Source organism: Nicotiana tabacum, chromosome 10, assembly GCF_000715075.1.
Source record: "Nicotiana tabacum cultivar K326 chromosome 10, ASM71507v2, whole genome shotgun sequence".
Lineage (NCBI taxonomy): Eukaryota > Viridiplantae > Streptophyta > Magnoliopsida > Solanales > Solanaceae > Nicotiana > Nicotiana tabacum.
In genome coordinates, this window is record NC_134089.1 from 98524765 (window position 1) to 98549689 (window position 24925).

A 24925-nucleotide genomic window follows, 5' to 3' on the forward strand; every position below is an offset into this window, starting at 1 on the left:
CTTGTAGTCACGACCATAGAATGCCCCATATTATTCCCACCCTTTGGGTTCACCACCCTATCACTAGGTAGTGCCCCCTTAGGACAAGTGTTCAAAGTTTGCAAGATTTGGCATAATTGAACTTCCAAATTATGAATAGAAGTGTTGTAAGAGGCTAGTTGAGCATTGGAGTCGGCAGTCTTCTCCATCATCTGTTTAAACATGTTCTCAATTCTACCCATCTCATTGTTAGAAGAGCTCGGACCTTGAGAAGGATATGGAGGTGGATTGCTTGGTTGTTGGAACATCGGGGGCCTTTGAAAACCTGACTCTCGGTTGTTGTTGTTGTTCCACCCTCTTTGGTTGTTACCTCCCCAATTGCTTTGATTGTTGCTACCCCAATTGCCTTAGTTATTACCTCCCAATTGCCTAGGTTACATTGATTATTCCAATTGCCATGATTATTGTTACCACTACTCCAATTGCCTTGATGGCCTTGGTTGTTCTGATTTCCTTGATTTCCTTGTGACCACCATTGTTGTTGGTTTTTCCCTTGAGCATTATTTCTTTGGACCCGATAATTGTTGACATATTCACTTTTTCTTCTTTCTCATTGAAGGAATTACTTTGGTCATACCCACTATCATCTTGCATGAATTGTTCCGGACGGCTTTGCATCTGTTGACCTTCTTACCGTCTCTTGTTTACCATCATATTCACACCTTCCATTGCATTCACTTTTTTCAGCCCTTGAACTTGTTAAAACTAAACTTTGGCCAAATGATTCATTGTGATTCTCAACTCGGCGATAGCTTGCCCATGATCATGTAATTCCTTGTATAGGTGAATGACATTTAGGTCACATTGATGAACATTGGTTCTACTTTGCCATGCCGATGAGGTATTTTCCATCTCATCCAAAATTTGACAAGCTTCGGCATAAGGCGTGTTAAAGAAATTCCCATCGGCGAGTTGATTACCACACATTGATTTGTTGTGTTGATCCCCCTGTATAAGGTTTGGTGGATCATAGCCTCGCTCATATCATTACTCGGGCACTTTTTAACCATGGTACGATATCTTTCCCAAGTCCCGTGCAATGGCTCATGGGTTCTTGCTTGAAGGCAAGAATCTTATCTCGATGTTTCGCCATATTCCCCGAAGAGAAGAATTTGGCAATGAATTTTTCCACCAACTCATCTCATGTATGGATGGAATGATTGGGCAATCTCTCTAACCAATCCAATGCCTTTCCCCGTAGATAAAAGGGAAATAGCTTCAACCGCAGTGCGTCCTCGGAGACATTAGTTTGCTTGCTCCCCCAACAAGTATCGACGAACCCTTTGAGATGCTTGTAAGCATTTTGATTTGGAAGTTGCCCGCCCAAATGTGGGGCAGGACTATAGCATTTGCATAACCCTCGTTCGGCAACACCCGGTGACCTGTCGCTCTTGGTGGAGGTGGGGGAGGGACGGGGACATTATCATGAGGCAGTCGGCCTCGCCTATTTGCTTAAGGTTCAAGATGAACCTCATCAATTTGGTCATCATCCACGTCCTCCCCCATTGGCAAATTTCTATTGGGCTCGTTGTTTAGAGCCATTCTCGTACCTAAAATTAATTCAAAAACAAAGTTAGTGACTCGGAAGGAAAAAAAGACAAATCATACAAGAACCTAGGTATATAGCTAAATCCGTTTAATTCACAGGCAACGGTGCCAAAAATTGATGTCCCCAAACTCACACCTCAAATATAGGTTGTGAGGCGGTTGAAGCAATAATAGAAACCCAACGCAAGTCGGGGTCGAATCCACAGGGAGTTATATATGGGATTAGGTATATGTCTAGACTAGGTGTTTTATGTGCCCAAGATTGCACTTCCACATATTTGGTTGTTTCTTTCTACTTCTATTGATTATGCTAATGCTTGCAAATGAAAAGCTAAGAGACAGTATTTTTGGTGTTGTTGTTTTTCAAGTTGATAAAAGGTCTAGGGTCGTGACTTCCACCTAGGTGGCTACCTAACGGGTTGTAAACTCTACGAAAAGTTGGATTGGTTGGGGTTGTAATATAGCAATCACACGCAATTATCCACTCAATACCTCTCGATAGTTAAAGTGATTTTTCCTAATTTGGCTTTCTCAAGTCCAAATGGGTATTGCACAAAACAAGTGATAAATGCTCAAGTTAGATCTTACTATCTCTCGATTCAACCTTTTAATTGGGGCTATCAATTTCTTGATTTCACTCCGATTCCTTGTTAGCCAAATTTTCCTAGACTTAGTCTCTCTTTTTCAAGTAGAGACTTAGTCAATTAGGCATGAATCAATGTTTGCAACCATTAATTCTTAATTTCAAGCAAGAACTAGGCTAAAAATCACTAACCCAATCACAAACCAGTCCTAAATCAAACATCTATTAAGTACCCACACTAGGGTTGAGTCACAACCCTAGCTAGAAATTTAGCTACTCATGGAAAATGCAAAAATTAAAGAAGAAATTAAGATAAAATCCATAATAGAAGATTAAGGGAAGAAAATCTAATGTTAAAATATTAATATAATACAACGTTACCCAAGTAGTAAATAAAAACGGCTCAGGTGCTCTCCCAACACAAAACTTAACCAAAAAATGACAAAAAGTTCTATTTATATTAAGCTTAAAATATTTAACAAAATTTCCCCAGCGGAGGTTGTGCGGCCGCACAATTATGTGTGCGGTCCGCACAATTATGTGTGCAGTCCGCACAATTATGTGTGCGGTCCTCACAATGAGACTCGGCTTGACATGTTCCAGTTATGCGGCTGCACAATTCTGGTTTGCGATCAAACTCCTTCAACTCCTGCTGACCACACCTTTATGAGTGCGGTCGCACTCTTGCTTATGCGGCCGCACGATTATAGTGCGGTCCTCACTCCTTGAACTTGGACCTTGATATTGTGGGACTTCTGCGGACCACACATTTTTGAGTGCGGCTGCGCTCTTGATTATGCGGCCACACAAAAATGGTGCGGTCCACATTTCGTCTTGACCTTAGAATTCCATCTCTCTGAACTTTATGTTCTGCGGCCGCACCAGAATTGTGCGATCCGCACTTTGTAAAGCACTTCCTGTCAGAGGTTTTCTTCATGACCTGCAGATGCACTTAATATTGTGCGGTCCGCACAGTGCCCTTTAAGCCCTATTTTTGTTCTTATCCAAAATTACTCCTTAAGTTAATTTTCATCTCTTTAGCTCGTGTTCTAACACTCCTGTAGTAAGCACATTTTATTAGTTTTCGGGAATACCTTTAAGAAATTTTGGTCTAAAAGGAAAAGTAAAAGAGCGTAAATAATTCTTACTTATCATAGGACACAGTGCTAACCATCCTCATAACCTTCAAACCCAGTCCACCGAGCTTGAGCATAATGTTTTTCAAATTGTCTCATTCCACTCTATCATAGGATTTGCTCATGGTAACAAAACTTGTGTTTCCTTGTGTTTTTCTTTTCACGTAGTGATTTATCTCAAAAGAAATCATGGCATGTCCAGGAAACGCTTTGAGCCTCAGAGATAATATCGTTTAAACAATGCTTCATTTGATTTGCCATTATTTTACAAGTAATGCGATCAATGACATTACACAAAGATATAAGTCTCAGATCAGAAATTGCTTCAGGTTGTTTCTTCTTTGGAATTAAGACTATCTTCGTGTTATTATGGCTGAGTATGTTACTATTTTCATTAACACACCTTAAAATAGCATCGGAGACATCCTTATCCACCATCGACCAAAAATTACGATAGAAATCCGGATTAAGTCCATCGGGTCTTAAAGCTTTATTTGGGTGCATAGAGAAAACCATATTTTTACCTCATCAACAAAAAAAGGACCCATTTAAGGACAAAGTATAGGCTGTCGTAACCTTACTCTCAACCAAATCAAGAATTGTATGCACACCTCCTTGTTCAGAGGTGAATAAAGCATAAAAAAATTGGTGATCACATCTTGTAGACCATTATCCCATGCATGCTAATGTCCCGTATTATCTTTCGTCAATTTGAGGCCATAACATGAAAGAATTTTGTGTTGTTGTCACCCTCTCTCAACCAGCGTTGTTTAGCTCTCTGCTTCCAGTACATATATTTTTGTTCAAGGGCCTGCAACTATGACGCTTTAGCTGCATCAAACAGTTGCATATGATACGGGTGTGTACGGTTTTTATATTTTGTCATCTGAGCCTTGGCTTGTTTAAACTTGACGTTAAATTATTGTCTTTTGTTCTTTTCCCATTCCAGGAAATAGGCACCACCACTCTTTATCATCTCGCCTATAGGTAGGCCTTTTCCTTGTTCCCACGTAGTTTGGATGCTTGCTTAATATCTATCTCTTTCATCCAAGAGATTTCTAACCTAAAAGATCTTGCGGCATAGAAAATAACTTTCACACCTAAATTTAAAAAGATGGCTGCATGATATGAAAAAACTGATTCAATGTGAAACACTTTGGCTTTTGAAAAATAATTTTTCCAAGCTCTTGTCACCATAGCACAGTCAAGTCTCTCTTGAACCCAGTTTCAGATATTTTTACATTGTTTCCAAGTAAAGCAATTTCCATAGTAACCTCGATCAAAAAGGTTACAAAAGTGTATCGCGTCCCTGAAACCATTTATTCTCCATTCTGGCTGCTGAATTCGATCAAGTTTATCCTCGTAGTCAAGTATATCATTAAAATCACTACCAATACACCATGAGAGATTTGATTTGTCTTATAGTGATTTTAATAAATTCCATGACGTTTGCCTTTGATGTGTTCTTGGATGAACATAAAATCTTGTAAACTGAAACATAGTAACATCTGATACATGTACTTCTACATTAATGAGCTGTTTGTGGTAGCTAATAAGAAAGAAGAAGTTCTTTTCTTTCCAGTGAAGCGCTAGGCCTCCTCTAAAACCTTCTAGGTCAACAACAAATAGGCCCTCATAATTTAGTTGGGCCTGAGCTTGATTTAAAGTGGCCCAACCTATCTTCGTCTCCTGGAGGGAAATAATACTGGGTTGCTTTGAAGAAATCATGTCCTTCAGTTCCTGAGTTGTCCTTGGATTCCCAAGCCCATGATAATTCTAGCGCAGAGAACTCATCGGGCTTGGTGGGTCTAGGATCCAGAGCCCGCCACTAACAAGTTTTTTGACCCATCCACAAACAAAGTAGGATAATGCCGTCATTATTTAACAAAGTAGGAAAATGTTGAATCCATATTGATTGAAAATATTACAAAGGGATGGTGATTCATCTTCATCGTAGATAATGATATGCAGGTAAAAATGCTTATATATATATATTTAAAAGGAGAGGAAAAAACCTCCACATTATTGTGAATATATGCTTTTACAAGATGAAAATGATTTTACCAAAATATTCCGGAAATATTTTATCATTTCATTTGACAAAATATTATCTAGTATATGTGTTGTATATCATATCCTTTTCATAAATATTTTGATCATTAATTACAATTTTTAGAATTTTTAAAAGATAATTGTGAAAATGATTGTCTTGAAATATTAATTTAAAGTGATCAATATTTTATTCCGTGAAATTTGGGAAATTATTTAATTAAATAGGATAATTGAATTACCACTCAATTTCAAAATTATTTTATGATCTTTGCCTAACTTTAATGTTTTAAACTTCCAAATTATATCAAAATTTCCAAATTATATCAAATTTTTGCTTAATTCGAAGCCTATGATCTAACTTGGCTATATTTGATACAATTTGTATCTTTTGTTAAATTTAAAACATTGCACATTAGCAAAATATGGCCAATGCTTTAATTTCGTATTGAACACAACTACACCAACTTCCGGAAAGGCGTTTCCGCCTCAAGAACTTATTAATTTTCCACCAAAAAATCAAAAGATACCTCCTGGAAACAAACCAAACATACCCAAGTATAAATAACGCTAACTTGAAAATTAACCCAAATGGTAGCAGATTCACATTTCTACGAAGTTTGAACACTGAATGTTATACGACAGAGGGACTGATTAGTGTGTAATAAAAATTCAAAAAGACCAACTAGTTCACATCATTCTGCGGTTTCCTAAGAATTTAAAACTATAACATATTTTTTGTGCTGCACTACCTAATTTTCTTGCATAATTTGATATCTGAATCCATTTGTATTTCCCATCTTCACAGTTGATCACCATAATCTAAAACATATTCAATTAAATAAATCAGAAATTGGCAAAAAGTACATTGAAAATTCTAATTGAAAAAAATCAAAATAACTTACTTGATAATCAATTGTTTGAACGGCCTCATCGTTCTGAAGATTATGTTCGAACACAATGCAATAAAGTTTTCCCCTAGGACATAACCTCCTTTCTTGCCCATTACTTGAGACCAGTCCATTAAAATTCCTCCGCACTCCATTGAGTGTTAATCTGGACGTTGCTAAAGCCAATTCATCCATAGTCGACCATGGTGTTCTTGTCATGTCAGTTAGCGATAAAGTGGATGCTAAATTTTCAGTACTCTGCAAGAACTCAATCACCTCCACAGTCAAATTATCAATACTCTGCAAGAACTCTGTCGACTCCACACTAATATTGTCAATACTCTGCAAGAACTAAGTCGATTCAGAACTTCCTGTAACTTCTTGGAGCGATAATCTGGACATCGCTAGAGCTAAATAATTTATTTTTGAATCCAATATTCCTATAAAATCATTAAGCATTAAAGCTAACATTGCTAATGTTAAATTTTCCATAATATGAAAGAACTCAGTCGAGTCCTCATTTCTTGCAACTTCGTGGAGCGACAGTCTGGACATCGCTAAAACCAAATCATCCATTGTCGAATCCACTATTCCTGTAATATCATTAAGCGATAAAGCTGACATTGCTAATGTTAAATTTTCCATACTTTGCAAGAACTAAGTCAATTCCTCATTTCTTGCAACTTCGTGGAGCGATAGTCTGGACATCGCTAAAACCAAATCATCCATTGTCGAATCCACTATTCCTGTATAATCATTAAGCGATAAAGCTGACATTGCTAATGTTAAATTTTCCATACTTTTCAAGAACTCAGTCGAGTTCTCATTTCTTGCAACTTCGTGGAGTGATAATCTTGACATTTCTAAAACCAAATCATTTATCGTTGACTATGGCGTTCTTACCGTTCATGGTTCCATCATTGAGTAGTCTTGAATGCTATTAATCAATTCGTGGGTATTGTCATGTGGGTCTTCCATTCCGTTCTTGGAATGATCAAGATGAATGGCAGAGCAAAGAACTCACTGGAGTGTTAAGAAATTTTAATACGAGGAGGAGGGGTAAGTTTAATTCAAGATACATATAAGAGGAATGATATAGCAAAGACCTCACTGGAGTGTTAAGAGATTTTAATATGGGGAGTGTTATGAGAATATAGATGGCTTTTTAACAATGTTCTGTTTAAAATCGAAATGTTAGCTGGAATGTGATTGTTGTTTTTGATTTTTTTCTTCGATGAATCATTTTTTTTAAAAAACTGAATCGAGATGCGAAAGAATCTATATTCCCTATCTCATATTCTCTATCCCCTAAGTTAGCCTAATTAGATTCAATTTTCTTTTTTGTGGATTTCTTAACTTTTCGCCAAGAGAGGGTTTTTTGTACTAATTAAATTCACTAAGTCTTTTAATTTTTAATCAATGAGTTAGGCTAAAATATCAAAAAATAGGAGCAAAAACTTGACTTAATCTGGACTTGTTTGACTTTGTGCCTAGACAACTCGCATTTCGTAAAAATCAAAAAAGACTAGGACACCCCCTTTTCTTTTGATTTATGCTGCATCAGTCCTATAGAATGAGGTAGATAGGAGTTAATCAGTAATGGGAAGGCATCATTTCAATATCTATAAACGGTGACAATTGCTCAGTTTATTTGATCGAATTGACAGATATGAAACCCTCCCCATTCTTTGGATTATACCAATCAGATGAAAAAAAAAGAATAAGAATTAAGATCTTACCTTATATTAATCTTTTTTATCCATCTCATAAAAATATTGGATATATATATATTAGATTAATAATATTTAGTTTAATTAATTATACTAAAAGCATACATTTTGTAAGAAAATCATGGAATGTATATTTGATAAATAAATTAATATTTATCAATATAATATCATAACTTTATGCAAATGTTTAACAAAACTAATCTATCAGTTCTAACTAAAAAATGAACAACATGCAATGTGAAATAACAAGCCAATACAACTAAAACAAGTAAATTGGTACCATAAATATAACACAATTTCAACAAAAAAACTTAAATATATGTTAAATTCCCATATAATATAAATAAATTTCAATACAACTTAAGATTAGAAAAAAAATAAGTTTATAACCTAACAATGAAAGTTTCTTTAATGACATCACTCATTATATGCCACCATATTCACACCTTCCATTGCATTCACTTGTTTCGGCCGTTACACTTGTTGAAGATGAGCTTTGGCCAATTGATTCATTGTGGTTGTCAACTCGGCGATAGCTTGCCCATGATTATGTAGTTCCTTATGTAGGTGAATGACATTTGGATAACCTTGAGGAACATTGGTTCTACTTTGCCATGCCGATGAGGTATCCGCCATCTCGTCCGAAATTTGAGAAGCTTCAGCATAAGGCATGTTAATGAAGTTCTCACTGGCAAGTTGATTTACTACACATTGATTTGTTGTGTTCATTGATCGTTGCCGACTCGACACTACACTATGGTAGGGAGAGCGAATCGCAATTGCTTTTACCCGAATAGAGGTCCGGGATCGAATTTCCACAAGGAACTAGTAGTGGAGTTGTATTTTCTGTCTAGCCTAGAGTTGTGGTTGTGCTTCTAATGTCACTTCAATCATCTTTTGAGTTTTTGTATTTATAACTAATATTATAAAACTACGGATTAAAGCTAGATTATGCTAGGAGAATATTGCTAAGTTGTAATTAATGGGAAGGAAGAGCACTAGGGTTGTGGCATTACCTTGGTGGCTAATTGACAGGTAGATGTTACTTAGGTTTGATTGACTTGTTTGGGGGTTATGTTATAACCGTTGCACAAATTTTACCCACTCTCACACCTCTCGGTAGAGAGAATAATTTTACCCAATTGACTCTCTCGAGACCAATTGGGTTGGCAAATTAGACCAAGCAACTTGGGTTCAAGTAGGGTGATTACTCTCTCAAGATTTAACCCGTTAATTGGGACTATCATTTCTCATGAGTCCATCCCAATTCCTTGTTGGGTCAATTTTGAGGTCATAAACTCTCTTTCTCAAGAAGAGTTAAACCCACAAAGCTTGAATCAGTGTTTGCAACCACCAATTCTAAATTAAATCATAAAATCAATCCAAATAACAAACACTCATAGTCAATCTAAACCTAGATGGCAACACCCATCAATTATCCACACTAGGGTTGAGCCACAAACCTAGCTAATGGGTTTAGTTACATATAATTAAAGAAGAAACTGAAGAAATAGATGAAGAACTATACATATTAATTAATTACTAAGAAGAAACTACAATAATCTATTGTTAATGGGGAGCAAATATGCCAAAAATGGCTACAACACCAAGCGTAGCTATTCTCCTGTTCTCAGATCTGACCTCCTTTCTAAAAAAATAGTAAAATATTCTATTTATACTAGGTTGGAAAAACTGGACAAAAATACCCTTGTGGAGTCAGTGCGGGCCACACAAAATGGACCGTGGCTGCACTGGCTCTTGGGTTTCAGTTGTTTGATGACTTGAAATGGGGATGCGAACCGCGTGGGAGTGTACTGCGGTCGCGAAGGCAACTGGAGCGGTCCGCGCAGACGTGACCGCGGACCGCATGAGAACAAATGCCCTTTGCTGAAACCTATGAATGCGGACCGCACAGAGAAGGAGTGCGGCCGCGAAGCTTCTCCGCGGGCCGCGTGAATCCTACCACGGCTGCGTGACCTTAGGCTCGAAAAATGTCCAGTCTCTGAACCTCCTAGTGCGGCCGCGGTCACTATTACGCGGTTCGCACTAGGCCCTTTTTTTCTTCACTTCTCTTGGTCTTTGATACTTGAGCAGGTTTCACTCCTTTTTGAGCCGATTTTTGACATCTCGTCACTTTATCAATCAACCCTGCAATCAAGCACAGCTTGTGAGCATTTTGGGAGTGTTTTTGTATCAATTTATACTCAAAGCGTAGGCAAGTAGGGACATAAACACTTTAAAATCCTAGCTTATCAACTTCCCCAAACTTAAACCTTTGCTTGTCCTCAAGCAAACAAAATAAGATCCACCCCTTAGAGGAACACCCAGTGATTCCAGCTATCCCAAAATAACCTCAGCAAGCATCAATTGGGACTAACAATTGCCCACAATACGAATGCATCATTAACACATTTAAAGTTTTGAAAATTATGGATCAAGTGCGACACAAGAGCATTAAGAGTTGACACATTTTATCAAAGAGCTTTTCTCACTTACTTTGGTCATTGTGGAACCCAAACTCTCACATCCTCAACTCTCCCTAAGCAAACCTCACCTTTTAAATATTGACACACAAATCGAAGCAAATGAAATTTCACTCATCTCTCTCAAAAAGGAAGGTCACAAGTCCGGCTCTAAGTACCATATGCTTGCCCCTTATGTAAGTATCCACTAATATAGTCTCCCTTCAACTTGAGATCAAATAGGGCTTTTGTGGAGTCATTTTGAAGGCTTTTAGGCAAGGGTAGGACATACTTTATTCACGTGGGTTCAATCTTCCCTTAAGCACTTCTTTTGATTCATTTCGGCACAACTTTCTTGGCTCTTTTTGAGGATTTCACTTCATCACAAGGGGTTAGAGAGACACATTGTCACTCTTTCTTATACAATTCAAAACATTTCTCCTTTTTCTACTTTCTCCACACCTCTTTTTTTCACTTTTGTTTTCCTTGAATCCCTTTTTATTCTTGTTCACATGGGACTTTCTTTTTGTCCTTTTTCTTTTCTTGCTTTTTCATTGCCTTCTTTTCTTTCTTTTGTACCTTACTGCTTTGCTTCCTTTCTTGTCTCTCCCCCCAAACTTAGATTTTTGCCATTACTCAAGGGAAGATTTGGGTGCCAAGAGAGGGTAATCGTTTAGAACGGGTATAGGCTTGTAGCATTGGTTCTTGAAAGAAACAGGTTTAAGGCTCAAAAGAGTTAACTAGGGATTATTTCATTGGAAGGCTATGAAATTGTTCAACTTAGCATTTGGATCAAGGAGAGCCTATAATAATTTCTCAAGTCAAATTTCACCTAGGATTTCGCCTCAACAGACATTCAGGGCAAGTTCTAGACCATTGGCTCGGGACTTGGACTCAAATTTCAATTCCTCACCACACACGCTAGGGATTTGCTAAAGACATCGAGTCGAGGGCCCATAACGACCTTAGTTATAATTTAAACACACAATGGTCCAAAAAGACCACACGATGATCGTATGGTCAACGCAAGAGTCTCACAGCCACGACTTTTACCATCCTGAACACAACATTATGTCTTTGACCATAGGATCAAAGGCAAATATGTTAGGCCCAAGGGAAACCTTGCTTGAGGTGCTTTTAACTACGCTTGTCAAAAACAAAAGAAAAATCAAAGAAACGAACTTAAACCCTTAAGAAGGTTGTCACGCCATCTATCATTGGGAAGAGCCACCCGGTTCGCACAATACTCCACCCTTGGAAAGAACCGTGGCATTAAGAAAACCAAGGACTTATTGGAAACATCAAAATCAAAACAAGCGGCTACGAGCCTAACTACAAAGCTAAAAATGAAAATTTAGCGAAAATAGAAAATAGAATGAATATGTACAATAGGGGAGTAGAATATACAACGGGTGATGAATATATACAAAAATGTAAAGTTATATACAGCCCAAAGTAAAAAAAACACAAAATTTATATACAGCCCAAAGTAAAAAAAAACAAAATCAATAAAAATAAACTAAGAATCTATATATATACAGTCATCCAGAAAAAGTAGGGCGCACCCCCACGAGTAAAAGCTGGCATTGTCCCAATGCCAACTATCAAATAAATATCAAAACAACAAAAAGGATATAGGATCTCCCTAGGCCTGGTCCGTCTATATGGGATCATCAGTGGTCCCCAAGTCCTCTGTATGTATGGGAACCTCAGACTGGTTGCCGATCTCCTGCTGCTCAGCTGCTAAGACTGGGGCCTGCTTCTAAACCGGCTGATTGATAGGTGCATCACTGGAGGGGGTCTCTTGTAGGTCTGGTAGCTCAATAACTGCACCAACTAAACTGGGGAGCTTCCTCTTCTTCCTTGGGGGCCTGGGTGCCTGCTCCTGCTCCTGCCGTGGCTGAGGCACTGGTGCTGCTGCTGGGGCTGGATCCCCGAATAACAAGTCTAAAGGCATCTGGTCTACAAAAAGCCTGTCCACATCAGTCCGTAGCACTCTTACCGATTCCTTGGATGCCCTTGACTTCCTCATCTTCTTGTGCTCCTTGGAAAGCTCCCTCAAAGCCTTGCCATGCGAATCTACCGCCATAGTCAAGGCATCCTGAGTCCTCATAATCTTCTCCTGATTTTCGAGGAGCTTCTGTAGTATGTCCTCAATGGACTGAGGAAACTGAGTAGTGGAAGGTGTTAAGTGGGCCTCAACTGTAGTAGACAATGTAGACAACTTGGATGTCGCAGCTGACATCCAGTTGTTCAAACTGGCTAGTGTCCGGCTCAACTGCTGGGCCGTGAAAGGATGAGTCCGGGAAGAAGGGACCCCCGTGTCAACTGAAGTACTGGGGCCAGCAAAGGAGGAGGGTCATGGAGGTAAATCATCATCAGTGGTGACCGTAGACATGGTGGAAGGCTCTGTGGGGGGCTCAACCAAAGACACTACCGCCACTGGCTCCTCAGACTAGCCAGCTGGAGTAGAGGAAGGCGGCTTGTAACCCTTGCCTTTGGGGTTGTCTGGCCCCTTCAAACTGTACCAGGAAGATGGAGCCACAAGTTTTACCTTGACATCAAACTGTCTTTTCTCCACCTCCAAGTCCCGGAAATATATAGTAAGGGTGCTGGGAAAAGGGTAGTTCCGGTCATGCTCAACCCCGACTGCAGAAATGGTGCGAGACATCACATTTCCCACATTGATAGGGTAACCTGCCATAATAGAAGCAATAAGAACCGCCCGGGCAAGTGGAATAGTCTGATCATGAGTGGTCGGGTCGAGCCGACTGCATACAAAGGTCAACCACCCTCTAGCCTCGAAGTTGAAAGTTCTCCGAAGTATTTTGGTCCCTTCTTGTAGCCATTATGGAACCGTACTCGGGATTGCCAGGTACGAAGCAAACCACAGACGAACCTCCTCGCCCATTGCTAACTTTTCATTGTATAGGGACTCATCTTCGTCAATGAACCCCAAATACTCATTCAAAGCCTTCCCGGTGAAAACCACATTTTTGTTTCTCACTTTCGTCACTTTAGTGCCTTTCATGATATAGGCCACATTGCTATAAAACTCCTTGACCATATGCTCATTTGCCTTCAAACAATTGTCTTTAAATAACTCCCAACCCGCTCGAGCCTGGAACTATCTATGCACATTGGGGTTTAGGGGTAGAAGGTCTTTGTCAATAAAGCTCCGCTCAAGTATCAACTTCCGTGCAGGACACCATTCTCTAAATTTGTGGAACGCCACCTAGCTGATAAACCGATCTTCCCAAACTTCAGGTTTTCTAGTTCTCTCAACACCCCCAACCTGGGGCACCCCACTGCTCGGTACCTCATTATCACTATTAGTCCTGCCTTCTGCACTCTCCCCAGATACTGAAGCTGTGGGGGAGGTGGAGTATTCACCACTGCCTGCTGCTGAGCCATCAGATGACTCAGAATGTATACGTTGTGGGGCTTGGGCAGTATGTGAAGCCGAGACTGCAGTAGCTGGCCCTGAATCAAAAGAGAGGTCCTGGGATGGTACGTACTCACTCCCTGATTGGTCGTCTATAGCAATTTGCTTCCTTGTTTTCAGTTTAGGTCAGGAAGTGAGTTTAACTTGTTTCCCTTTTCCTCCCCGGGAGGAGTCACCTCTGCCGGGTTGTTTAGCACCTCTACCTCGTTGTTTTACCATTGTATGCAAACAAACACATCTAATATTGTTAGTTGAAGCACAAGCAGTGAAACATGTGACTGAATTAAAATTGCAGAAGAAAAATGAAAGTTGCAGACACTGCTGCAGAACTAGGCACCGCGGACCGCACCATTAGGAATGCGGCCGCGTTGGAGGCACCGCGGACCGCGCTAAGATGACCGCAGGCCGCACTGATCAAAACCCCAGGAAGGGTCTTCTCTGAATCTCACACCGCGGTCTGCACAAAATAGGGTCGCGGCCGTGGTAGGCCAGCGCGGACCGCACAAATGTTACCACGGCCGCACTGGACACAAGTTGTTCCTCAGTCATTCAAGCATCACGGACCACATGGAAGCGTAGCGCGGACCACGTTAGGGAACCGCGGACCGCGCTAAGACGATCGCGGGCCGCACTGGGTTAGGTTCAGTGAGTAAACTGGGGATTGCATGCTTTTGTTCTATTTTTGTTTAACTTTTTACCCCTACTTGTCCCTACTCATGTACCCAATCCTTAGTTATTTCAAACTAACATGGAAGCTACCCTAGACTAAAAATTCGAAGACAACTGTAAAGACAAAGAAGTTAAAGACTACTGGCAGGCAATTAAAATAAAAATAAAAATAAAAGAGTAATAAACAAAAATGCATGAAATGTTACCAGGATTATGAAGAATGAATGTAATATATCCACACAAGCAAGAATCTCAGTTTTGGACGGGGATGAATAGTAGAATTAGGGTTCTGGGTTTCCAATTTGCAAAAAGGGTAAAATGAGACCCTTGGTCTCTATTTATAGAGCCCCAGTAGGACCCGTACTCACCTACCAGCACGGCCTCACAAAAGTAACCGCAGACCGCGCTGGGTTTATTTGTGTGAACCCTCATGATGAAGCCTACGCGGACCGCATAGACATGTACCGCGGCCGTGTCAGTCTACCGCGGACTGCACTTACTTGACCGCGGCCGCGGTGAAGAACTTTAGAGAGCCCCCCTTTTGACTCATGCCAGCGCGGACCGCACAAAATTCACCGCGGCCGCGCTGGCAATCTTCAGAGACTATGCCATTTTCCATCTTTATTTTGCACTATTTCAACATAATCCCTGCAACATCTCATAAATAGTTAGCTCAAAAATCCTAAGCTACACATGGGTTTCCTCCCAAGAAGCGCCTGATTTAACGTCGCGACACGACGCATGTTACCACCACATCTCTTTAGATGAAAAAGCGCCACTACGTGGCTGCCATCAAACTTTCCAAGATAATGCTTGACCTGGTGACCATTGACTCTGAAGACTTCACCATTTTTGTTTTTAAGATCAAGAGCACCAAACAGGGTCACAAACACAACTTTAAATGGCCCACTCCACTTTGACTTGAGCTTACCGGGAAACAGACGTAACCCGGAATTAAACAAGAGAACCATATCCCCAACTTTGAACTCCTTGCCCCGAGCATATTTGTCGTGAAGGTACTTCATTTTGTCCTTATACAAGGATGAGCTGGAGTATGCATGGAATCTAAACTCATCGATCTCATTAAGTTGTTCAACCCTCAGATTTGCAGCAACATCCCATTCTAAGTTCAACTTCCTCAAGGCCCACATAGCCTTGTGCTCCAATTCCACCGGAAGATGGCAAGCTTTCCCAAACACCAACCGGTATGGGGACATACCAATCGGAGTCTTGTAAGCTGTCCGATAGGCCCAAAGAGCATCATCCAATTTTTTCGACCAATCGGTCCTATTTGCATTTACAGTTTTAGACAAGATACTCTTAATTTCTCGGTTGGAGACTTCCACTTGACCGCTAGCTTGAGGATGATAGGGGGTGGTTACTTTGTGATTAACTTCATACTTGGCTAGCAATGAATCAAAATCTTTGTTGCAAAAGTGCGATCCCCCGTCACTAATGATGGCACAGGGAGTGCCAAACCTCGTGAAGATACTCTTTTTAAGAAATGCCACAACACTCTGGGCTTCATTGTTGGGCAAAGCCATGACTTCAACCCACTTGGAGACATAATCTACCGCCATAAGAATGTAAGTGTTTCCACAAGAGCTCACGAAAGGACCCATGAAGTCGATGCCCCAAAAATAAAAAATGTCTACCTCGAGAATTGTATTGAGGGGCATTTCATCCCTTTTTGAAATTCCACCGGCTCGTTGGCATTCATCATATCTTTTGACCACATCACCGACATCTTTAAACAAAGTAGGCCAATAAAATCCGCAACTAAGCACTTTAGAAGCCGTTCTCGCCCCGCCATGATGGCCACCATAGGGTGAGGAATGGCAAGCTTCCAAAATACCCAATTGCTCTTCTTTCGGGACACATCGTCGAATCACACCATCAGTGCAAATCTTAAACAAATAGGGCTCGTCCTAATAATAATCCAAGCTATCCCGTTTAAGCTTCTTCATTTGGTTAGAAGAGAGCTCACGCGAGATGATTTCGGTAACAAGATAGTTTGCAATATCGGCGAACCACGGTATTCCACTCATTGACACTGCAAGGTGTTGCTCATCAGGAAATGTATCATTGATCTCAAGGACGTCACAAGGCCTCCCCTCCTCCTCCAAACGGGACAAGTGGTCCGCCACTTGATTCTCGCTACCCTTCTAGTCAACAATTTCTAAATCAAACTCTTGAAGGAGAAGAACCCATCTCATCAATCTTGCCTTAGAATCTTTCTTGGTCATTAAATACCTAAGGGCGGCATGGTCGGTGTGCACAATAACTTTAGCCCCCATAAGGTAAGGATTGAACTTTTCCATAGCAAAAACAATAGCCAACAACTCCTTTTCAGTGACTGTGTAGTTCTTTTGAGCCTCATTCATGGTCTTACTTGAGTAGTACACCGGGTGGAACATCTTGTTGATCCTTTGTCCTAGAACCTCCCCCACTTCATCGTCACTCGCGTTGCACATGAGCTCGAATGGTAAGCTCCAATTTGGTGCGCTGATGATGGGGGTAGTGGTCAACTTTTGTTTAAGGAGCTCAAAAGCCTCCATGCATTTCTCATCAAAAACAAACTTGGCATCTTTTTCTAGAAATTTACACAAAGGGTTAACTACCTTAGAAACATCTTTGATGAACCTCCGGTAGAAACCCGCATGCCCAAGAAAACTCCTCACTCCTTTGATAGAAGTAGGGGGAGGAAGCCTTGAAATAACCTCGATCTTGGCCTTATCAACTTCAATTCCTCACTTCGAGATCTCGTGACCCAACACTATACCCTCTGTTACCATAAAATGGCACTTTTCCCAGTTTAGAACAAGGTTGGTATCTTCACACCAGGCCAACACTCTATCCAAGTTTACCAAGAACTCCTCAAAAAAATCCCAACCACGCTAAAATCATCCATGAAGATCTTCAAGATATACTCCACCATGTCGGTGAAAATAGCCATCATGCAACATTGGAAGGTCGCCGGAGCATTACATAATCCAAATGGCATTCTGGAGAAAGCGAATGTGCCATAAGGACATGTGAAAGTCGTCTTCTCTTGGTCCTCTGGGGCAATGAAATTTGATTTTACCCCGAGTAACCATCTAAAAAAAATAGAAAGCCCGGCCCGCAAGACGATGAAGCATTTGGTCAAGGAAAGGCAATAGGAAATGATCTTTTCTAGTCACTTTGTTCAGCTTCTGGTAATCCATGCAAACTCTCCAACCCGTCACTGTCCGAGTCGGAATAAGCTCATTGTTGTCATTGGTCACCACAGTCATTCCACCTTTTTTCGGTACACACTGCACCGGAGAAGTCCATGAACTGTCAGAAATGGGATAAACCACACCTGCATCAAGCCACTTGATAACCTCTTTCTTTACTACTTCTTGCATAGCCTCATTTAATCTTCTTTGATGCTTAAGTGAAGGCCTCGCATCCTCCTCCAATATGATTTTATGCATGCAAAAGGCAGGTCTTATACCCCGAATATCAGCTAGAGTCCATCTGATTGCCCTCTTTCGCCTTTGAAAAACTACCAAGGTGGCCTTAACCTGCATGTTAGTAAGGCAAGAAGAAAGAATGACAGGTAAAGTAGAATTTGAACCCAAGAATTCATACCTGAGGTGTGGAGGAAGTGGTTTCAACTCCAACACCGGTGGCTCCTCAATCGATGGCTTCGTTGGTGGAGTTTTGCAGTTTTCAAGATCCAAAGATAGCCTTCTAGGCTCACAAGAATATGAACCCATACCATGTAATGCATTCACGCACTCCACTCTACTAGCATCATCATTGACATCCATGTTAAGAACCACGACCTCAAGAGGCTCTTCAACATTGATCATGGAACTTGTGTCATCCACTATCACGGCTGTGACAATGTCCACAAAAGAACACACCTTCGTGCTATTTGGTTGTCTCATTAATTTGCAAACAAGGAATACCACCTTCTCATCTCCCACTCGGAATGTCAACTCACCCACTTCAACATCAACTAATGCCTTCCCCGTATCTAGGAAATGTCTTCCAAGAATAATCGGCACTTCAAAATCCACCTCACAATCTAATATGACAAAGTCGGTCGGCAGTATTAATTTATAAACACGGACAAGAACATCATCGATTATTCCCAAAGGTCGCTTCATCGATCGATCCGCCATTTGAAGTCTCATTGAGGTAGGTTGAGGTTGCCCAATTCCCAAAGTCTTGAAGACCGAGTACGACATCAAATTTATACTAGCTCCCAAGTCACAAAGGGCCTTTGCAAAATCCGCACTTCCGATGGTACAAGGGATAGTAAAAGCTCCGAGATCCTCAATCTTGGGTGCCATTGAATGCACTATGGCACTCACTTGATGAGTCATGTTAATTGTTTCACACTCCATCGACCTCTTCTTTGTAACCAAATCTTTCATGAACTTCGCATACCTCGGCATTTGCTCAAGTGCCTCAACCAAAGGGACATTGATTGTGAGGCTCTTCATCATGTCAATGAATTTTTTGAATTGATTGTCACTCTTTTGCTTTGCTAACCATTGAGGATAAGGTGGAGGTGGCCTAGGCAAAGGTGCCTTGGCTTTTTGTACAACCGGCTCGGGCATGTCAATCATGTGTTCCCTAGACGGGTTCACGACATCTTGAGTCTCTACCTCGGCCTCATCATTAATATCAATCCGCACATCATTGTTTGCATTTTGATTAACCACATCATCAACAATCAAAGGTACATCATCATCCTGCAACTCAACATCTTCATCCATAACTTGCTTTTGCATTGAGGCATTCATATCACCGCCTCTCCCACTTCTTGTTGTAACCGCCATCACATGATTATTATTCCCACCCTTCGGATTCACCACCGTGTCACTTGGTAGCTCACCCTTGGGACGAGTATTCAATGCTTGAGAGATTTGGCCTAATTGCACCTCCAAGTTCTGGATGAATGTGTTATGCGAAGCTAATTGGGCCTCGAAATCTTGGTTCTTTTTCATCATTTGCTCGAACATGCTTTCAATTCTCCCCATATCACTTCTGGATGAACTCGGACCTTGAGAAGGAAAGGGGGGTGGATTGTTCGATTGTTGGTACATGGGGGGCCTTTGAAAGCCTTGCCCCCGGTTGCCTTGGTTCCAGCTATTGTTCCACCCTCCTTGATTGTTGTTGTTGACCCAATTATTGTTACTCCCATTCCAATTTCCTTGGTTGCTTTGATTACCCCAATTGTTGTTTTGGTTCTTGTTATTCCAATTACCTTCGCCTTGTTGTTGATTGCCCCAATTTCCTTGAGGACGCCATTGTTGGTTGGATGAGTTACCTCTATTCCCTTGGTAGTTGTTGACATATTGGACCTCTTCGCTTTGATCATCATAGTACTCATTTGAATAACCACCACCATCATTGATGTTGTCATATTGTTCACAATTATCTTGAGGTTGTTGTCCTCTTTGTCTCCTTTTCAACATAGAAACACCTTCCATTGCATTGACTTGGCGCGAGTTTTGGACTTGTTGCAATTGTGCCTTTGCTAATTGATTCATTGTTGTTGTAAGCTCGGCGATGGCTTGACCATGATCGTGCAATTCCTTGTGCAAATGGATGACCGTGGGGTCACGTTGGGGCACATTTGCTCGGTTTTGCCATGCCGAAGAGGTGTCGGCCATTTCATCAAGTACATCACATGCCTCTAGGTAAGAAAGTTTCATAAAGTTCCCTCCAACCAATTGGTTCACAAAGCATTGATTCGTGGTGTTGATGCCCCGATAAAAGGTTTGTTGAATCATAGCATCGGTCATGTCGTTATTAGGGCACTCTTTCACCATTGTTCTATATATTTCCCATATCTTGTGCAAAGGTTACATTATCTCTTGCTTGAAAGCCAAAATCTCATCCCGAAGAGCTGCCATATGACTTGGAGAAAAGAACTTGGAAATAAATTTGTCTGCCAATTCATCCCATGTTGTAATAGAATGATTGGGGAGCCTTTCTAACCAATCCAATGCTTTACCCCGAAGAGACAACGGGAAAAGCCTCAACCTCAATGCATCCTCGGACACGTTGGTCTACTTGTTACCCCAGCATGTATTCACGAACCCCTTCAAGTGCTTGTAGGCATTTTGATCGGAGGCACCCATGAAATACCCTCTTGCTCGAGCAAGGTCAGCATAACATTTGTGATTTGGAAGTTCCCCGCCCGGATTAGGGGAGGAACAATAGCACTGGCGTATCCTTGATTTGGTAAAACTCTGGGAGCCACTCTCGGTGGTGGCGGAGGAGGGTCTGGAATATTGTTGTTCTCATTTGCATTTACATTGACATGTCGGCCTCTCCGTGGAAGTTGAGGTAAGACCTCATCTGGTTCTGGATCCTCTACCTGCTCCCCCGCTATCACATTGCCGAGAGGGTCATTTGCATTAAGAGCCATTGTACCTGATTGATCGACACAAATGAAATTAGTAAACAAGAAGGAAAGAGAAGTACAACACAAAACTAGATTATGCTAGGAGAATATTGCTAAGTTGTAATTAGTGGGAAGGAAGAGCACTAGGGTTGTGGCATTACCTTGGTGGCTAATTGACAGGTAGATGTTACTTAGGTTCGATTGACTTGTTTGGGGGTTATGTTATAACTGTTGCACAAATTTTACCCACTCTCACACCTCTCGGTAGAGAGAATAAATTTACCCAATTGACTCTCTCGAGACCAATTGGGTTGGCAAATTAGACCAAGCAACTAGGGTTCAAGTAGGGTGATTACTCTCTCGAGATTTAACCCGTTAATTGGGACTATCATTTCTCATGAGTCCATCCCAATTCCTTGTTGGGTCAATTTTGAGGTCATAAACTCTCTTTCTCAAGAAGAGTTAAACCCGCAAAGCTTGAATCAGTGTTTGCAACCACCAATTCTAAATTAAATCATAAAATCAATCCAAATAACAAACACCCATAGTCAATCTAACCCTAGATGGCAACACCTATCAATTACCCACACTAGGGTTGAGCCACAACCCTAGCTAATGGGTTTAGCTACACATAATTAAAGAAGAAACTGAAGAAATAGATGAAGAACTATACATATTAATTACTAAGAAGAAACTACAATAATCTATTGTTAATGGGGAGAAAATATGCCAAAAATGGCTACAACACCAAGCGTAGCTATTCTCCTGTTCTCAGATCTGACCTCCTTTCTAAAAAAAATAGTAAAATGTTCTATTTATACTAACCTGGAAAAACTGGACAAAAATACCCCTGTGGGGTCAGTGCGGGCCGCACAAAACGGACCGCGGCCGCACTGGCTCTTGGGTTTCAGTTGTTTGATGACTTGAACTGGGGGATGCGGACCGCGTAGGAGTGTACCGCGGGAGCGAAGGCAACTGGCGCGGTCCGCGCAGACGTTACCGCGGACCGCATGAGAACAAATGCCCCTTTGCTGAAACCTATGAACACGGACCGCACAGAGAGGGAGTGCGGCCGCGAAGCTTCACCGCGGGCTGCGTGAATCCTACCGCAGCCGCGTGACCTTAGGCTCGAAAAATGTCCAGTCTATAAACCTCCTAGTGCGGTCGCGGTCATTGTTACGCGGTCCGCACTAGGCCCCCTTTTTCTTCACTTCTCTTGGTCTTTGATACTTGAGCAGGTTTCACTCCTCTTTGAGCCGATTTTTGACATCTCGTCACTTTGTCAATTAACCCTGCAATCAAGCACAACTTGTGAGCATTTTGGGATTGTTTTTGTATCAATTTATACTCAAAGCGTAGGCAAGTAGGGACATAAACACTTTAAAATCCTAGCTTATCATTTATCCCCCTGTATAAGGTTTGTTGGATCATAGCCTCGGTCATATTATTATTCAGGCACTCTTTAACCATGGTACGATATCTTTCACAAATCTCGTGCAATGGCTCATTGGGTTCTTGCTTGAAGGAAAGAATCTCATCCCGAAGTGTCAACATATGACTCGGAGAAAAGAATTTGGCAGTGCATTTTTTTTCCAACTCATCCCATGTATGGATGAAATGATTGGAGAATCTCTCTAACCAGTCCAATGCCTTTCCTCGTAGAGAAAAAGGAAATAGCCTCAACCGCAGCGCATTCTCGGAGATATTAGTTTGCTTGCTTCCCCAACAAGTATCGACAAACCCTTTGAGATGCTTGTAAGCATTTTGACTCGGAGCCCCGGTGAAGAATCCCCATTGATCAAGTAGTGTAAGCATCACATTGGTGATTTGGAAGTTGCCTGCCCAAATGTGGGGCGGGACTATAGCATTTGAATAACCCTCGTTCGGCAACACCCGGTGACTTACGCTCTTGGTGGATGTGGGGGAGGGACGGGGACATTATCATGAGGCGGTCGACCTTGCCTATTTGCTTGAGGTTCAAGAGGAACCTCATCAATGTGGTCATCATCCATGTCCTCCCCCATTGGCAAATTCCCAATGGGCTCGTTGTTGAGAACCATTCTCGTACCTAAAATCAATTCAAAAATAAAGTTAGTGACTCGAAAGGAAAAAAAGACAAATCACAAAAGAACCTAAATATATAGCAAATCCATTTAACTCCTCGGCAACGGCGCCAAAAATTAATGTCGCCCAAACTCAAACCACAAATATAAGTTGTGAGGCGGTCGAAGCAATAATAAAAACCCAACGCAAGTCGGGGTCGAATCCAGAGTAAGTTAGATATGAGATTTGGTATATGTCTAGACTAGGTATTTTATGTGCCCAAGATTGCACTTCCACATATTTGGTTGTTTCTTTCTACTTCTATTGATTATGCTAATGCTTGCAAATGAAAAGCTAAGAGACAGTATTTTTGGTGTTGTTATTTTTCAAGTTGATAAAAGGTCTTGGGTCATGACTTCCACCTAGGTGGTTACCTAACGGGTTGTAAACTTTACGAAAAGTTGGATTGGTCGAGGTTGTAATATAGCAATCACACGCAATTATCCACTCAATACCTCTCGATAGTTAGAGTGATTTTGCCTAATTTAGCTTTCTCAAGTCCAAATGGGTATTGCACAAAACAAGTGATAAATACTCAAGTCGGGTCTTACTATCTCTATATTCAACCTTTTAATTGGGCTATCAATTTCTTGATTTCACCCCAATTCCTTGTTAGCCAAGTTTTCCTATATTTAGTCTCTCTTTCTCAAGTAGAGACTAAGTCAATTAGGCATGAATTAGTGTTTGCAACTATTAATTCTTAATTTCAAGCAAGAACTAAGCTAAGTATCACTAACCCAATCACAAACAAGCCTAAATCAAATACCCATTAAGTACCTTCACTAGGTTTGAGTTCTCCTTCCTTTCCTTTTAGATCTGAGGTAGTACTAATTAATGCTTGAATTGCTCCTAGAATCTATCGGCACCATAGCAGTGGTATACAACTTTGGACCTAACGGCCGGCCTAGTAACCTTTCGGAATGGGGGTCACAACCCTAGCTAGAAATTTAGCTACTCATGGAAAATGCAGAAATTAAAGAAGAAATTAAGATAAAATTCATAATAGAAGATTAAGGGAAGAAAATCTAATGTTAAAATTCTAATCTAGTAAAATGTTACCCAATACGGTAAATAAACACGGCTCAGGTGCTCTCCCAAAACAAAACTTAACCTAAAAATGAATAAAAGTTCCATTTATACTAAGCTGAAAAAATCTGACAAAATTTCCCCTGCTGAGGTTGTGCGGCCGCAAAATTATGTGTGCGGTCCACGCAATGAGACTTGTTTTGACTGGTTCCAGTTCTACGGCTGCATAATTTTGAGTTGTGGCCGCACTCCTTCAACTTCTACGGACCGCATATTTATGAGTGCGGCTGCACTCTTGCTTCTGCGGCCGCACAATTATAGTGCGGTCCGCACTCCTTGAACTTGGGCTTTGGCATTGTGGTACTTCTACGTTTGAGTTTCTTAGTGCGGCCGCGCTCTTGATTATGCGGCCGCACAAAAATCGTGGGGTCCGCATTTCTTCTTGACCTTAGAATTCCATCTCTCTAAACTTTATGTTCTGCGGCCACACCAAAATTGTGCGGTTGTGGTCCGCACTTTGCAAAGAACTTCTTGTCAGAGGTTTTCTTCATGACCTGTGGCCGCACTCAATATTGTGCAGTCCGCATAGTGCCCTTTTAGCCCTGCTTTTGTCCTTATCCAAAATTACTCCTTCTTGAGTTGATTTTCATATCTTTAGCTCATATTCTAACACTCCTACAAGCAAGTACATTTCATTAGTTTTCAAAAATACCTTTAAGCAATTTTGGTCTAAAAAGAAAGTAAAAGAGCGCAAATAAGTAGTCAAAATCCCTACTTATCAACTCCCCCAATCTTAAGCTTTTGCTTGTCCTCAAGAAAATAAGGTAATTCCCACCTTCACAAGACACGAACTA